At 45.4% G+C, this 17,779-nt stretch overlaps 1 protein-coding gene across 7 annotated transcripts in view; it reads right to left on the reverse strand.

The window, feature by feature from the left end:
* Positions 1 to 17,779, reverse strand: part of RFTN1 (raftlin, lipid raft linker 1) — a 129,951-nt gene that overhangs the window by 47,796 nt on the left and 64,376 nt on the right. The gene's annotated exons all lie outside the window — the stretch shown is intronic.

The following is a 17,779-nucleotide window of genomic DNA, read 5'->3' on the forward strand; positions in this document are numbered from 1 at the left end:
CCCCCCTAGCAGTACCTGTAGGGGAGCGCCCCTAGCAACCCCTGGAGTGGCACCTCCATGGCGCGGTATAAGGGGCGCTGCATGCTCTCCCCACCCTTAGTTCCTTCTTGCCAGATAACTCCAACAGAGGGGAAGGAGGGCAGAATGTGGAATAGACATGAGCATCTCAAAGAACACCAGTTAACGGAAAAGGTAACTGTCTTTTCTTCTTCGAGTGATTGCTTATGTGTATTCCACAATAGGTGATTCCAAGCTATATCTGTTGGAGGTGGGTAGGAGTTCACAGATTCTCGGGACGGAGCACAGCCCTGCTGAACCCAGCGTCCTCCCTGGTTTCCGAGACAATCGCATAATGCGAGTTAAAAGTGTGAACTGAAGACCACGTAGCAGCCCTACAAATGTCCTGGATGGGGACATGGGCCAAAAAGGCGGCTGACGAGGCCTGCGCCCTAGTCGAGTGTGCCCTCACAATTGATGGCGGGGGAATTCCCGCCAGGTCATAACAGGTACGGATACACGATGTGATCCAGTTGGAGAGCCGCTGAGTGGATATCGGCCGAGCCTTCGCGCATTCAGCCGAGGCGATGAACAGCTGTGAGGACTTTCTGAACAGTTTTGTCCGCTCCAGGTAGAAAGCCAGAGCCCGTTGCACATCCAGCATGTGGAGGTGGCGCTCCTCACTGGACACATGGGGTTTGGGCAGAGGACCGGCAGGAAACTGTCCTGACCCACGTGGTAGGCGGAGACCACCTTCGGGAGGAACGAAGGATGTGGACAGAGCTGGACCTTATCCTTATGGAACACCATGTACGGGGGCTCAGAGGTCAGGGCCCTGAGTTCCGAGACCTGTCTAGCTGCCGAGTCGCAAACAGGTCCACCTGGGGAGTACCCTGCCCGCGAATTCCGGGTGCCAAGTAGGTGGCAGGTCTGTAGGCAAATGTCATGGGCTATACAGAAGTCCCACAGCCTGAGGGCTTCCTGGCAAAGGGCAGAGGATCGGGCCCCGCCTTGCCTGTTGATGTAAAACATTGAGGCTGTGTTGTTCATGAGAACCCTGATCACCCGGCCCTCCGGGTGCGAGCGGAAAGCCATGCACACCGGCCTCACCGCCCTGAGCTCCTTGACATTTATGTGGAGGGCCAGGTCCTGCACAGACCACAGACCTTGAGTCTAAACGTCCCCCACATGGGCTCTCCATCCAGGTCCGATGCATAGGACACCAGTTCCATCGACGGGGGCCTGCCTCTGAACAGGACCCGTGGAGCATGTTCCCCAGGGAGGACCACCATCGTAGGGAGGCGATCACCGGTTCCGGCACAGTGAGGGCTTTGTCCATCCTGTCTCTGACCTGGGAGAACACCGAGGCCACCCAGAGCTGGAGGGGCCTCATCCTGAGTCTGGCGTGGCGGACCACATACGTTCACACCGACATGTGACCTAAGAGCTGGAGGCATGCTCTGGCTGTTGTCACTGGAAACCTTGTGACCGTGCCGATGAGCCCCTTCAGGGTCTCGAACCTGCCCTGAGGGAGGGAGGCTCTGGCCGACGTGGCGACCAGGACTGCCCCGATAAACTCTATGCATTGTACCGGGACTAACGTGGACTTGGTGTCGTTTACCAACAGGCCCATAGTGACGCACGTGGGCAGAAGGAGCACGACGTGATCCCGCACCTGCGACCGGGAGCTGCCCTTGACCAGCCAGTCATCCAGATAGGGGAAAATCTGGACCCCCCGGTGCCTGAGGTAGGCCGCTACCACCAACATACACTTTGTAAATACCCTGGGGGCAGTGGACAGGCCAAACAGGAGGACCGTAAATTGGTAGTGCTCCTGCCAAACCATGAAACGGAGGAAGCGTCTGTGCCCCTCGAATATATGGATGTGGAAGTACACGTCCTGCAGATCAAGGGCGGCGAACCAGTCCCCGGGATCCAGAAAGGGGATGATGGAGGCCAGGGAGACCATGCGGAACTTGAGCTTCACCATGTACTGGTTGAGGCCTCGCAGGTCCAGGATGGGCCTGAGCCCCCCGTTGGCCTTCGGGATAAGGAAACAGCGGGAGTAGTACCCCTTGCGTTTGAACTCCACTGGCACCACTTCCACCGCTCCTAGGCCAAGGAGCCGCCCCACCTCCTGCTTGAGCAGAGCCTCGTGAGAGGGGTCTCCCAGGAAGGACAGGGGGCAGAGGGTGGTTGGGCAGGGTGGAGGTAAACTGGAGGGTGTAACCCCGGGAGATGGTGTTGAGGAACCATTGGTCCGAGTTCAGCTGCAACCACTCCGGGAAGAAAGCACACAACCAGTTGGAGAAGGGAAGCTTTACTGTGGGTGGATTCCTGATGAGAACTGGCAGGGCACCCCTGGGCGTCCCATCAAAACTGCCGTTTCCCTGCCTGATTGCCCTTGGAGGACCCATGGTGGGGGGGCAGGCCAAGAATGCCTCTGCAGGCATCTCTTATAGTCCCGTGACTTTTTATAAGCGGGCTCATATTTAGAGTGGTTGGCCTGGGCGGGCGCCTGCTGCAGCTTAAACTTAGGTTTAGCCGGAGCCGAAAGATAGAGGCCCAGAGTCTGAAGCGTCGTGCGGGAGTCTTTCAGGCCATGCAGTTTTACGTCTCTCTGTTCCACAAACAGAGCTTTGTCATCAAACAGGAGGTCCTGCAGGGAGGTCTGCGCCTCACTGGACAGCCCAGACAGCAGGAGCAACGACGCCCTTCTCATGGACACCGCGGAGGCCATGGACTGCGCGGCTTTATCCGCCGCATCCGATGCTGCCTGCAGGGTTGCCCTGGCAGCCGCTGTACCCTCCTCCACCAGTGCTTTGAACTTCTTCCTGCAACGCTCCTGGAGGAGTCCTCGAACTTGGGCAAAGAGCCCCACAGGTTGAACTCATACCGGCCCAGGAGAGCCTGATGGTTTGCCACCCGTAACTGAAAACTCGAGGATGAATAAATTTTTCTTCCAAATGAGTCCAGCCTCCTTGAATCTTTATTTTTTGGAGTAGGGGCTGATTGGCCCTGCCGCTCCCTGTGGTTGACCGACTCGACCACCAGAGAATTAGGGGCAAGATGGGTGTATTCATGCCCCTGGGTGGGTACAAAATACTTGTGTTCCGCTTTCTTAGAGATGGGGGCCAATGGGGCTGGGGTTTGCCACAGGGCATTTGAAATTTTCGCCACGCCCTTGTGGAGAGGGAAGGCCACCCTGACCGATACCGAGGTGGACAGTACGTTAAACAGGAAGTCCGAGGGCTCCTCAACCTCCTCTGCCTGGAGGTTGAGGCTTGATGCCATCCTTTTTAATAGTTCTTGGTGGGCCTTAGAGTCCTCCTGCGGGATGGAGGGAGGAGAGGCCGTAATTGCCTCATCAGGGGAGGGCGAGGAGGCCGGCACCATACTTTGCATACCCACCAGCACCGGAGGTTCCACCACCTGGTTGGTCTCTGGGCACGGTGCCAAGGATGTATGTCCCATCGACTCTTTCCTCAGAGACTGGGAGAGGGAGGCTGTTGGCTCTTCTGAGGCTCCGGCCACTGAGCAAACCCCCACTGGGGGCTGCGTCGGGGGCCATGGTGCCCACTAGTACCATTGTGCCGGCCACGGGGCCCAGTGCTACTGCACCTGCTGTGGCACCAGCGGAGCCGGCTGTTCAGCCTGGCTGGCCTGACCCCTCGATGGACAGCTACGAAGGAGCCACAGGCTGATGTACGACCTGCCACTGTCCCTGGACCAGGAGAAGCATTGGCAATCCTGAGACTGCGACCTCGACATGGAGGACCGGTACCATCGGTAACAGCTGCTCGGTGACCGGCTCCGATGGGCAGATCCGCGATGGCGACTTGCTGGCAGTTGATGCCTGGGGCTGTGGAGCAGTGCCGTGGCAGGGTCCTGGAGCGAGATGACGAACATTCGTGTTGTGACCGGCTACAATAGCCCCTCTGAGATGAGGACCCTCAGTGGCATCTGCCTCAGTCCCGTTGGTGTTTGCTCCTCAAAGCAGAGGGGTGCCTGGAGTCTTGGTCAGATGGAACCCAGCCAGACAACCTGATGGGAGTTGACAGCGACCCACGTAGACTACGCATGGAATGGGCGCTGAGCGGTGAACTGCGTCGGGAATGTTCCCTCGACCATGACTGGTACTGAGTCGGGGGCGACTGCGGAGATCCCAGCGGCGGTTTGCCTCTGGACCACGGGGCCAACACTGGCGGTGCTCCTGGTACCGGCATGGACATAACGTCCCAGGCTGCTTGCAGGGCCTCTGGACATCTGGGCAAGCCTGCTCCGAATGGGCCGGGCTACTCTGCTCAACTTGAGTCAAAGGCCTAGAGGCCGATGGGGATCGAGGACTGCCCAAAACGGGTCTAGTCTCTGCCCCAGATTTACTCCGGTGCCACGGTGGAGAAGGCCTCTTCTTAGCCTTCTTGATGTGCCCCGCGGACAGGGCGCGATGCCGACTGGTAGATGGGGTCTGGGGGGCCGCCAAACACGAACATCGCGGTACCCGGTGCTGACTCGGAGCGGTGCGCCGGGGTCAACACTGACTCCATGAGGATAGCCCAGAGCCTAAGGTCTCCCTCTCTCTTGGTCCAAGGCTTAAACGACTTGCAAATCTTGCAGTGATCGTTGAGATGAGTTTCACCCAAACAGAGTAAACAGTCCGTGTGCGGCTCACATGGCATCAGGCGCCTACAAGTGTCACACGACTTAAAACCCAGGCCGCGGGGCATGCCCCAGCCCGGGCACACTAGCTAAAACTAAACTAAAACTAATCTAGTACTAACTGCAGGTCACATACACTGAACGAACAAGAGTTCTGGGGACAAGCTACAGCAAAACTGGAGCAGAGCATTTCCGAAACACCTTCACTGGCGACAAGAAGGAACTGAGGGTGGGGGGAGCGCGCAATACCCCTTATACCGCGCCATGGAGGCGCCACTCCAAGGGTCGTTAGGGGCGCTCCCCTATGGGTACTGCTAGGGGAAAAACTTCCAACACTGGTGCACGTGGCGAGAACGCACACCTTTTGTGGAATACACATAAGCAATCACTCGAAGAAGAAGAATCACGTCCCTCGATCTGCTGGCAGTGCTCCTACTAATGCAGCCCAATATGCCGTTAGTCTTCTTGGCAATAAGGGCACACTGCTGACTCATATCCAGCTTCTCATCCACTGTAATCCCCAGGTCCTTTTCTGCAGAACTGCTGCTTAGCCACTCAGTCTCCAGCCTATAGTGGTGCATGGGATTCTTCCATCCTAGGTGCAGGACTCTGCACTTGTCCTTGTTGAACCTCATCAGATTTCTTTTGGCCCAATCCTCCAATTTGTCTAGGTCACTCTGGGCCTTATCCTTACTCTCCAGTGTATCTACCTCTCCCCCAGCTTAGTGTCATCTGCAAACTTGCTGAGGGTGGAATCTATCCCATCATCCAGATCATTAATAAAGATGTTGAACAAAACCAGCCTCAGGATCGACCCCTGGGGTACTCCGCTTCTTAAAATTTTAGATAAAGATGAATGATGGGAAAGTGTAGGAATGAAATTGCAAGAATGCAAGAACGATAATGAGACTGTACAAGTAATAACAAATATATATTAATGGTGCAGGAAGTAACAGATGCAAGGTCCAAGACAGAACAGCAAGAGGCTGTTGAAATTCTCCTCCTGGTTACACAGGCACAATCCTACTGACTCAAACTCACACTGACTTCAATCTGTTTGCACCAGTAGAATTGAGAGGAGAATCAGGAGCATAAGCTAGATCAGGGATTGGCAACCTTTGGCACGCAGCCCGCCAGGGTAAGCACCCTGGCAGGCCGGGCCGGTTTGTTTACTTGCCACGTCCGCAGGTTCAGCCCATCGCAGCTCCCACTAGCCGCGGTTCACTGCTCTAGGCCAATGGGGGCTGCGGGAAGCGGCGCGGGCAGAGGGATGTGCTCGCTGCCACTACCCGCAGCCCCCATTGGCTTGGAGTGGCGAACCGCGGCCAGTGGGAGCCGCGATCGGCCGAACCTGCGGACGCAGCAGGTAAACAAATTGGCCCAGCCCGCCAGGGTGCTTACCCTGGTGGGCCGCGGGCCAAAGGTTACCGATCCCTGATCTAGACTTTTAAAATGTCAGGGAGAGAGGAGACTGGTTGCTAATTCATGCATCAGACTCCCCCCTGGGAGAAGAAAGACACTAGTGGGTTTGTGGTGCATATTCTTAGTTATTTTGAAAGAAAAGGCCTCAAAATATAGGAGTTCTTCAACCTCAGGCTAATACTGTGTTTTCAAGGCACATAATCCAGCAGAATCGGAGCATCCTGGTTATTCTCTACAGTTCTGATTACTATGAACCTAAATAAAAGCAGCTCAGGCTTTTCAATTGCCAATGAAAGAATGAATTATCCAGTGAACCCATCACATGAGTTCTACCGCACTGGGAAGTGAGCTGGGTGGGGAAGAAGTTTGAGATATTAACAATTTTATTTAACACTAAAAAATAAAGAGGAAGCTCATTTCTGCATTTTGCCCCCACCCACAGACATTTTTTATGAATCATCTATTTCCTGAGAATCACATTACTGTGCTGAATATATACACAACCTACAGGTGACATCTGATCAACACAGAGAACTTCCTCTTTCAAACCATTGGGATTTTGCATGTTTAATTAACTTTTAAAGAGTGTGATGGTAGAAACCGAAGCATGGTTCCCCAGGAAACAGGGTGACAGTCAGCAGGACGAGTTTGCAGATGGACAGGAGCTGCTGACTGGAGTGAGGCTCGTTGCTAAAATGGGATAATTACCACAGTGCAATCTCATCTCAATTAACAGGAAAGTAAAAATGCTATTACAGTGGCCTATTTAATAGAAGAAAGCCGGACAGCATTAGCGGTCTCTATAAATAAACTGAAGCATGTCATCTGTATTGGGCTAGAAGAAAGTCAATGTGTGACTGGCTTGCTCAGTTGATCCAAGTGCATGCAAACGATATGATGCACTCATAATAGCCTAATGTGTCTGACTCCTTGTTGCAATTTTACAAATACTTGTAATACACTCATTATTAGCAAGTGTTACAAAGACTCTTCATCTTCCAGTGCTAATCTTAACTGCATTTGTATAGTAGAATGTCAGCTCAGCTAATTATAGCAATTTAACTAGTAGGCAGCTGCCAGGGTTTGAGCACAGTACAGGGTACAGTACAGGGTTTAAGCACAATACATAATTTACTGGTCTTGGAACCCTGGCTGTCACCCCATAGCAGGCTAACGCACACTGTGCACTGAATTACAGCAGCATTCACAGGTACTGCAGCAATGTGATAAGATTTCAGCACATCCAGAAAAGGTGTTTGTTCTTAGAAATATCTGTTCTTGGAAAATGGCTCTTGTTTTCAGAAGGGACAGAGGGGAACTGAGGATGGATTGATATTCTCATCATGATCAACCTAGGATTGTAACCATATCGTAGAGACTGAAAAAATCCATATAGAATTTATTTCAAGGCACTTTACAAATAAACTATTCAGCAGTAAAACAGTAACCAGGATATAGTGCCTTGTTTCAAATCCCGTTGTACATGGTCCCAATAAAATCAGTGGGGCAAGCATCTAATTAATCTCAATGAGGCAGGGATAGTGAAAGTGTTACAGTAGCAGTGCAATGAAAGGTATAATACATCAGCAGATGTATCATTTTACTGCAATAATGCTTCCTCCCCACTCTCCACAGAAACACGTAGGAGCAAATCAAAGAATCAACTCCTAACATTTTATATTTCCAAAATGAGGCAGTTTTTATTTAGAATTTGATTTTATTTTTAGAACCCTACCTAGAGCCCTAAGAAATGTAGGTTTTGTTGGCCTAGTGGACTAATCAACTTAAGCCATCTGCATACAGTCTTACAACCTCCGTGCCATGATTGGACTAACGCATTTTCAAACAGCTAGTATTTATTGAAATCTCTCATATTTTGATAAGTTATTACAGCAATTATTTTTCAAATGTAAATATCTCAAACTTATATATATACATAAGGTCATTGGGGTTTACCATGCTCACCCTTATTTTAAGTTTCAATTGCCCACTGAACTTCATTGCTTAAATTTTAAATTATTTTTTGAAATCAGAATGTTATAATGAGTTCAAGCAACTTGCAGCATAGGTTCTGTTTCATTTTATTTGTTGTTGTTTTTAAAAATAGACAATCACCAACTTCCCCAACCCCCACTTCTTTTGAGGCTGAAACCATGAATGCCAAATTTCAGCTTCAATGACTGGGAAGCAGCTGACAGTAACGAAAAACCAAGCTTTGTAAGCAATATACTGGAGCTGGTGTGGGTGCTAATACAAGATAATCTGAAGTTTGATGCTTCCTATCAAAGGTATTTGAGTTGGTGACAGGACATAAGCAAGCGCTTGGGGGAAAGCCTGAAACTTGTGCTGCTGATTGAAATGCGTGTAACTTGTGCAGCACATCTGCTACGCTTTTTTTAGGTCATTTGGACAAATTACTTTACGAATGTAAATGGCCTGGTTGTAGATGTAAAAGTAGCATTCACAACTGCTTCTGTAAGGACAGTCAGGTATAAGCTTCTCTCGCAGGCTGAAGATAAATCTTCAGCATTGCCACCCAGCAAGTTATCAAAAGGTGGAACATGCTTTCTTGTTATTTTCTACCACGAAAACTACTTGGACGGTTAAATCTCTTAAAAAAAGAAAACAAAGTGCTGCATGTGCTAGAGCTGCAACTTTTCTTCATCACAAAAAGTCAAATGTAATAGTAAAAGGGTAGCAAAGCATGCTGCTGTTTTATATTTAAGAAGCATGAGGCAAATCAAATGAAAACTCTCTGCGTGCATGATGAGACAGTGTACTTACTAGAAGTCATACAATATGCTTATAAGAACAGAGCTCTAAAATAAATAAATAAATAAATCTCCCCAGCACCATGAGAGGTTGTGCCCAGAAGCTGTGTGACTACATGGAACAAAATGCTTGTAAACCAGCTGCAAAGTTCCTTGAAGAAATGCAGATTTTTTTAACCCTTCAAGCCATCATACAGGAAATCAAGTCTGTTCCAACATACCAGCCTTTGAGGAAAATATCCCAGCAAATGCACAATTTAGAATCAACGTGGGGGAAATACATTAGTGAAGCTGGACTGAATGAAAAGAACACTATTTCATTTTGGCAGACTAGTGCTGAAAGTATTCCAGATTGGACAAATATTACAATTGGTTGTCTTTATGTGCCAATCCACAGCACAAATAGTGAAAGGTCCTTTTCACATTATGTTCTATTGCTAAATGAGAAAAACAAAAGCATAAAAACACAGAAATTGCATCTGTACAGCATGCTGCAGCAGAATGAACTCAACATAACAAAAACCTCCCTACAATACATTTTCCAGATTGACTGAGGCTTTTATTAAAATTTGTTGCATTTTTGAACATGTTATACGCACATTAGCCTTTAATTCTTGGAATTTTTCAAAGGGAAGCTCCAATAAGATAAAAAAAGTAAAGACATTTCTTGTTTCATTCCTCGGATACATACAGAAACATTTCTAGCACCTTATAAAGCATTGTTTAGTTGATATGGGCCATTATAATATGGGCTGGTCTACATACACAACTTATTCCTGTTTAACTAGAATTTTCAAACCAGTTTAGTTCAACTAGTGTAAATCCCTACGTGGACACATTTTAAATCAGTTTACAGCTGTCTTATATTAATGGATTTGCACTGATTTAATTACATCAATTCTAAAATAGGTTCTGTTTAACCAGGTGCAAGTTTCATGTGTAGCCACAATCGATATATTTTTGGAATTTAATGCTGCCCATGTAATTTGCTTCATATAAATGGCATTTTGTCTTGAGGAAAAACAAAACAAAAAAAGACAGCTTTACTCATTGCTGTCAGTAAAGTAAATGGCAAATCTCCCATGGACTCAAGTGGGAAGAGGAACAAAACCTTCATCAAATCTCTCCTGTAATTACCCAACTTGGAATTTGGCCGGGACACTTTGACTAACACCTCCTAACACTTGTGAAAAGCATCAAGGATTATTTCCTAAATGGTTGGGACTTTAGTTTTATGCCTCAGCTGAAAAAAGGCATTGTCAGCAGCACAGTGTAGTGTGGCCAAACACAATGCTAAGGCAATAGATCAGAGTGCCACTTACTGAATCACTTGCTGAGGCACCTGCGATTTCCTTGGAGATCTCCTATCTAATTACAGACCCATCCCAACTTTGCTTTTAAGATGTAGTAAAATCACATCTCATGGTGGGATAGCTGATTTACAAAATTCTATTTTCAAAAAATAATCTGTTTGAGTTACAGGCACCAAAAACCATCACAGAAATCCAGATTTTAGGGAATGGGGGCATTGTTAGTTTTATAAATGAACAATTATAAATGGATTTTTTTCAAATTATTTAAATGAAATCCCCTGGCAAGTTTTTTTTTGGATTGTATATTTATAACTGCATTATCAACTGTCAAATAATCTCTGATGTATAATGGACAGGGTAACACCGCTGTCAATACAGAAACATGAACATTACAGATATAAACACTGAGTAGCGTACTATTTTTTTGCCAGTTTCTGTAATTGTTCACAATAGCAGTCTGTGCATTTCTCCCACGGGCTGACATTTGCGGGTCAAACATTTCTTTCAAGTTCAGAACAGTATTTCATCTAAATCAACAAGCACGGAAATTACAGCAGAGCAATTTAATAATGAAAGCCCATCTCTTGGAAAGGGCATTCAAGCACAAATACAGTTGATTTTAATAAGACTAGTGTTCTAAACTTCTCTTAACTTTTTGATGCCAGGAGCTGGAATTTCTTGGCATGCATTCAGAGTAAATATACATTGTACTAATGCCACCAGTATACTCTAATTCGTCACAGCTGGCAATGTTTCTGAGGTTGAGACTCCCTGGTGACTTAGGTAATAATTTTTCAGAAACTAGTCATTACAATTGAGTGGTTATTTCATTAAGGCTTTATAGACTAGTTTGGTGTATGATTCATGCTAGAATAAGGTGCCCAGTGAATGTAGTAGCAACCAATTAAAGGGGACTGTTGCTAACACAAAACAAACAACAGAAAACATTTACAGAGAACAGATGAAGCAGAATTCCATTTGAACAGAGGAAAAAAGTCACTCTCTAGTAACAACCCACCAATTTTCCACAAGCCATGTGCATTAGGTTAGGCCTGTAATAAGTTCAGAGACAGAAAGTTGCTACTTAGTGCTGCTGATGAGAAAATACATTGCACTAGAAACAATGGGTTGGTCAAATTTGGTCAAAAGATATTTTAAAAAATCAAGTCTAGGCTGTCCCAGTTAATAAAATAAATATTTCTAATTTTCTATAACAACTTCAGAGCAGGTATCATACACCTAATGTACATAAAGAAGCGAGCCCATGGTCATCTCTCAAGTCCCTGTCACAAGTTGTACAAATGTACTTTGATAACTGACATATCCTCAAAGGTCTTGAGGCAAAGAGGACATGCTGGTGGAGAGCAAGGAGAATAGTATGTACTGTATGTCAGGAATTGGTATGAAAATGCTGTTCTAGGCTACAGCATTACAACTGAATCATTCCTCATTGGGATTTATTGGTGCATATTTTATCATAAATATCAAACCTCTCCTTTTTTGTCACCTTGGTTTCTGTATTTGTTTCTGAAAAAAAGATATTTACAATTAAAAGCAGCTTTTAGTTAGTCTTGGACATTTTCTGTAAGTCTGCTATCCTCATGCTCATTTCCAAAACCGAAACAATAAGCCAGGCTTTAAGGCTCATTTTAAAATAGGCCAAGCACAGCCAATGGCATGAAGGAAGATTTTTTTAGTTACTTCTATAGCCACTCAGAAACAGTGTTAAACTTTATACTTCCAACACTTTTGCATCCTGAATGTTAGGTTGCAGAAAGTGAAATCTCACTTACTGTGACAAAGGGCTGGGAGCTAGCACCTACTGAGTTCTGGGCGTGGGCAGGCACAAGCCCACCCACAAGCTGGGAACTGGCAGGTGAGCCAGCACTCTGATCACTCCGGCACTAATTCGTTTCCCCAGGGAGGTCTGACTGGGCAATGTAATGTAATTGGCAAATCAGGCTGGCCGGCTAGGTGAGCTAAAGGATTAACTAGCCCATCAGATGGGGACTGATAAAAAGGCACAGGAAGGAAGCACCGGGGAGATGAACAGGGCTAGCTGAGCTTAGGCTGATAGAGCTCTTGGGGAAGACCCTCTGTTCCTGCCAGGCCCCGGGGAACGGGCTGAAGTTACAGGGGACGCTGTAAATAGCATTACTGCACAGGACTAGAGAGGTGCGGATGGTGTGACCATAAACAAACTACAAAATATGACTATCCAACTGGCAGAGTCTGAGCAGGTTTCTTCTGATTCCAGAGAGCAGGGGCAGAATGCTGTCCTGTTACACTTAGCAAATGGCAAAGAGACACCAGCTCAATAGTTTTATATTTTATTAATCTGAAATACTATATCAGGTTTTCCAGATGTCCAACATATGGTACATTTCTGATGGGGATGTTTCACAGCTGAAGTTCTTTTTTCTGTTACGGAACCTGCATCTCCATACATCTTTATTTTCCCACTCCTTACATTCATCCATTAGATTCTGTATTTTTTTTTAATCAGAGAAGTCAGATTCAAGGCTATGCTCAGATGTCAAAGCTACAGTTGCTTTCTGTCTGAATTACAGCGGCAGAGGGTACCAAAAGCAAAACACTGGAAGGGAGAATTGCATGCAACAATTCACGTAACAGTAAAACACAAAAGCGATTTCTGGCCTTGGAATACTGATGTTGACAAGTTCCTCTGTTTACAAAGGAATAGCTAACTTCTCTCTATACTTCCAGTTAAAAGCTAAGTTTTTCAGCTAATGAACTTTGGAATGAAGTAAAATAAATGTTCTTAAACATGCATCTTTGCAGGATGCTGTAAAAACAACAATAACAAAAACAGGTGTCCAGCTACCAGAGCCCAAAAAGGAGTGAGTGATGAAAACACTACAAATTCTCCATCAACTTCTTCAATCTGTTTTCTAGAACAATGAAATGGCACTAAAAAACGGGGCTTGGTGGGGCAGTGCACAAGCACCTTTCACTTTGCATTCCGTCTTACATCCACATCAAATCGAGTCTGATGATCTCATATTAGGACTGAAATTATACCCTCAGATATGAATGTGTGGCTTTGGTTTGTGGCAGTAGGATCTTTGAAAGCAGGAATTTTTCACTTCACAAACTTATCAAACAATTTAGTATGACTGGCAATTTTTGCTCAGCAAAGGCTCCAACCTTAGCAGCCCCAAATAACACAGTATCCTGTCAAGCAAAATTTCCATTGAAGTCAAAGGAGATTTTCTTAAGTAAGCACTGGGTACTGAAATAGTAACAGGAGTTGAAAGTTAAGATTGTGGTACAATAACAGAGATCAGGGATTTACTCATCTCAATACAGCTCAACCATGCTGTCGGTGACCTTGCCTGAAATAAGATTCTTCTGAAATTTATGGTCCTAGCACCAGTGCAAGCTCCATTACAGCTAGCAGTGGTGGGAGCACTAGTGGAGACTGTCCACAAGTGTATATACCACTGTGTCATTACAGCAGTGTTGGATGACATAATTATAAGAATTCTAGTGGCTACTGTAACCCAGGGCTAGCATGGGTGCTAGAACTTCAAAAAAACCCCACCTCAGCCTAGCCATAGCCTTACTTTGTCTAAGGGTACATCTACACTACAGCGGGGAGTCGATTTAAGATACGCAAATTCAGCTACGTGAATAGCGTAGCTGAATTCGACATATTGCAGCCGACTTACCCCGTTGTGAGGACGGCGGCAAAATCGACTTCTGCCGCTTTTTGTCGGCGGCGCTTACTACCACCTCCGCTGGTGGAGTTAGAGCGCCGATTCGGGGATCGATTGTCGCGTCCCAACGGGACGCGATAAATCGATCCCCGAGAGGTCGATTTCTACCCGCCGATTCAGGCGGGTAGTATAGACCAGACCTAAGATTTACTCTTTAAAACTGGTATATAGCTGGAACGTCCTCCAGGCTTCAAGCATCCTTCTCCTCAGTCCCCACCAACCTCTGCATACACTTTAACCACAGGTCACTTTGGATAAATCTTACTAGTGACCTACTGAAGGTTTGTTAATGGCTTGATATAAGGCTACAGATTTGTGACTGTAGCTTTGAAGTCTGAAAACCGCCCTGAATCTGAATCTTCTGTTAAAAAACACCGTTTCTAATGGGTGAATATAAATAGGGAACAAGTAAAGATTTATGCAAATACAAGTTTGAAAATTGATTTCAACAATCATGTCAGCTTGCTGAATATGATTCAGTGGTCAGTATATATCATGACAAACTGTGTTCTATGCTGGGTTTACTCATAGTCAGTTGACACAATACTAAACGCTGACTTAGTGTATCTTCATTGTCCAAGCTGGGAAAAACACAAAATGTAAAGTGTAATAGACATAAATTAGATATTACAAGTTGTCTTAGTTTTAGGGATCTACAATGTTATTTGAAGGAATTAAGTGTTATTTTTAACCTGAGAATATCAGTCTAAAACCATACTTGCTTTCACCTAACAACCATTTAGTATCTACAGTAGAAGCTGCAGTTCAACAGACTGAACAATTTGCCCATACCTTCCTTCAGGACAATACCAAATACAAACAGATCTACTGTTTCCAAATATTTTCTTTTTTTCCCCAGACAACTACTGGAACACTGAAGCCATAGGCTGTATATTTTACAACATCTATTTTTACCCTGGTCAAGAGGATGACCCCAAAATCTGCTGGGGCAAAGGATTCCAGAAGCACATCAAGGCCCCTGGGAACATCATGAAAATAATTTTGTGACATTCATGGAGCTTATATCTCAACACCAGAATTAAATGGCTGAGTCAAAAGAACTCACATTGAAAGAAGTTTAACCAAGAACAGATGTTCCCCTTCACACTATACTGCTTAACATACAGTATCTGTGATTTTTCACCATACTTTGTTTTACATATTCTTTCAAAATGTTAACAAAACACACTTCAACAAATACCATTATTGCAGCAGACAGCACACAGCTGGGCCATTGCTGTCCAGTTTTAACCCTTGCTTCTAGATCATATCTACACCAGGAACCCAAATTTTAAAAAAATTAAGCACTACTCTGCACTGAAAACATGCAGAAAACAAAGTTGGTCTGAGATGGTTTTCATTACAATGTGTTACAGAAATAAATGTATTGTTCTCTTGTACATACACTTGAGAACGAAGGGAAGTTTTTTCTGAAGGATGGAAATGATTTGAAAGAGTTTCAGATCACATATAGATAAGTAATCCCTCTGGGTAATAAATGATATTCTAGAGGGGTCATTTCCCAACCATTCAAGTACATTCAGACTGTTTATTCATTTGACGAATGACCCCTATGACCAATACTCATGGCCCAAATTCTTCTCCCTTTCCATCTTTTATTTCCACCTGCTCTGCCTAACATCTGATAGGCTCTGTAATAAATTTCTAAACAAAAAGCATATCAAGAGTGCCAGTTTAAACTACAAAATAATGTTTGATTTTTTTTACAAAATATTTTTCTACTGAGCTTTGACAGAGACAATGTACTCAGAGAATACAGGGAAGAGCTCTTTGTACCACTATGCAGCAAACCATCAACAGCCCAGCAACAGCATTAATAGACTCCAAAAATTGCCATGTCCAGCTATTCTTTCCTGCTGAAAAGAGGGTTAAGACCAAAGCAAAGTACGTACTAGCAATGAAGAATTAGAGATGTGGAATAAAAGGACCCAAAAACTGGAAGAAATCAGGAACAGCCATCTAACAAATAAAATAGTCTGAAAGATTTTTTGTGTTTTTTTTAATAATATATAATTAATTAGAAATCAAAATGTTAGTACTTTTTACTTAAAAACAAAGTTGTTTTTAAATGTACTACAGAGTGCAGCTCTTTAGCCTTTCCCCCTCTCCAGTTAATACACACGTATCTTGTCTAACTCCCCACCTGTCCTATGACACAATTGCAGTCTTCCCCATCTATCTGCCCTTTCATGCATTTAAGGAGAAAGGTGCTTCTGGAACAGCTCCACTATTGTAACTATGCAGCAACGTTGATGGAGGACGAGAAGGATTTCTTTGCTTTCCTACATCATTCTGGCAAAGATTTGTACAATCGTCTTGTGATGCTGTCCCACAGATTTAAAGCTGCCCTTCCTCCAGCAACAGTCCATTATCCTACCCTCGTGTTTCATCTGTTTCAGCTTGCCTTTGAGCCAGGGAGACCTGGGTGGGATGCTGACTCCTGGGGTTAAGTAAATCAATGACTATGGATAGCAGATGATTGTAATGTCCTAGTGATCTGGCAGTTGTGTGGTATACCTCCTCCAGATTGCCTGGAATCTCACTGCGTTCTATTGTCTCAGAGGGTGGACTGTCACTGCCCTGGCTCAGCACTTCCATTTGTAGAAGATGAGTATAGCCAGCAGTGAAGATCCGGTTCAGGGTGCGTCTGGCTATATGACTTGCTCAGGAGATCAATGGGAAGAACTCCATGTTGAAAACGGAGAGATTTTGAACCAGTGTTGGAGATGTCATCTGTGTGGTCACTGAAGACTATGACTACAGGGGGATGCTAAAAACAGGCTTGATAGCAGCTTGATTAGCTCCAGTAGGAAATCCACAGGAGTGTGGTTATATATAAGTATTACGTGGCTACTCTTTAACCTGGAATTCACATACCATGCAAACACACTTGAATTAGTCCACTGTTGAGAGTGCAAAACTATGGCTGCTACTCCTTCCTTGTCCCCCCTAGAGTCAGGCATCACAAAGTTAACACTCAGCACCAGCTGTTAGTACAGGTCCACTAGAGTCATCCAGCCAGATTTCAGTGATACACAGTGAGTTTACGTCATGAGTTACAGCCATGATCAGGTTGTATATGGTGCTCATTCTGCTGAAGACCAGTTAAATACAATAAGCCTCATCTTACGGTCACTTCAGCGAAAGTGGACAGAGCAATGGAGTAAGAATTAGGTGTGGTTGGAGAGATCCGAAGACAATGCCCACCACTGGGTTTCAGATTGTGGTTTTTGGTCCAGCCTTCCCCAGGCCAATCACAACTGGAACAGTGAAGGATATTGAGTTCAGAGGAGTTGAGGGAAAGAGAAGCAGGCTGTCCAACCTCTGCAATGGGATCAAACTGAAAGCTTTCTACAGAGTAGAACATTATTTGGCTAGGAGACAAAGGTGCAGAATGATGCGCATCAGCAATTGTTTACAGCCAAAGAGCAGAACAACAATGGTGCAGAAAATGAATCACAACTACCAACTGCTTTCTAACCATGAATGCCTCACTCCTTTCCAGAATCTATCTGGAATGTATGAATCCTCTATGTTTGTTACAGAACTTCTACAGAAGAGGATCGCAGATTGATGTGTAAAGCAAAAGTCCTGAGAGCAGCATATCTATTTTGCAAAGTTTGGTATTCACATATTGACACATTTCGAAAATTACTCTCTTTCCTACAGACATCAGTCCAGTTTCCCCTTCCCTACACTTCAGTCTCCACGTAGCTCCATAACACTTCCTTCAATGCGTGTCTCCATAACACTTCCTTCATGCATCTAGCCATGGCAGATCATTTATGGGAGGTCAGAATATAAGGAAAGGTGGGAGGCTAGAGGGAGGTCCCATCATAGAGGATTCCTAACACGA

This window comes from Chrysemys picta, chromosome 2 (assembly GCF_011386835.1).
Source record: "Chrysemys picta bellii isolate R12L10 chromosome 2, ASM1138683v2, whole genome shotgun sequence".
Classification (NCBI taxonomy): Eukaryota; Metazoa; Chordata; order Testudines; family Emydidae; genus Chrysemys; species Chrysemys picta.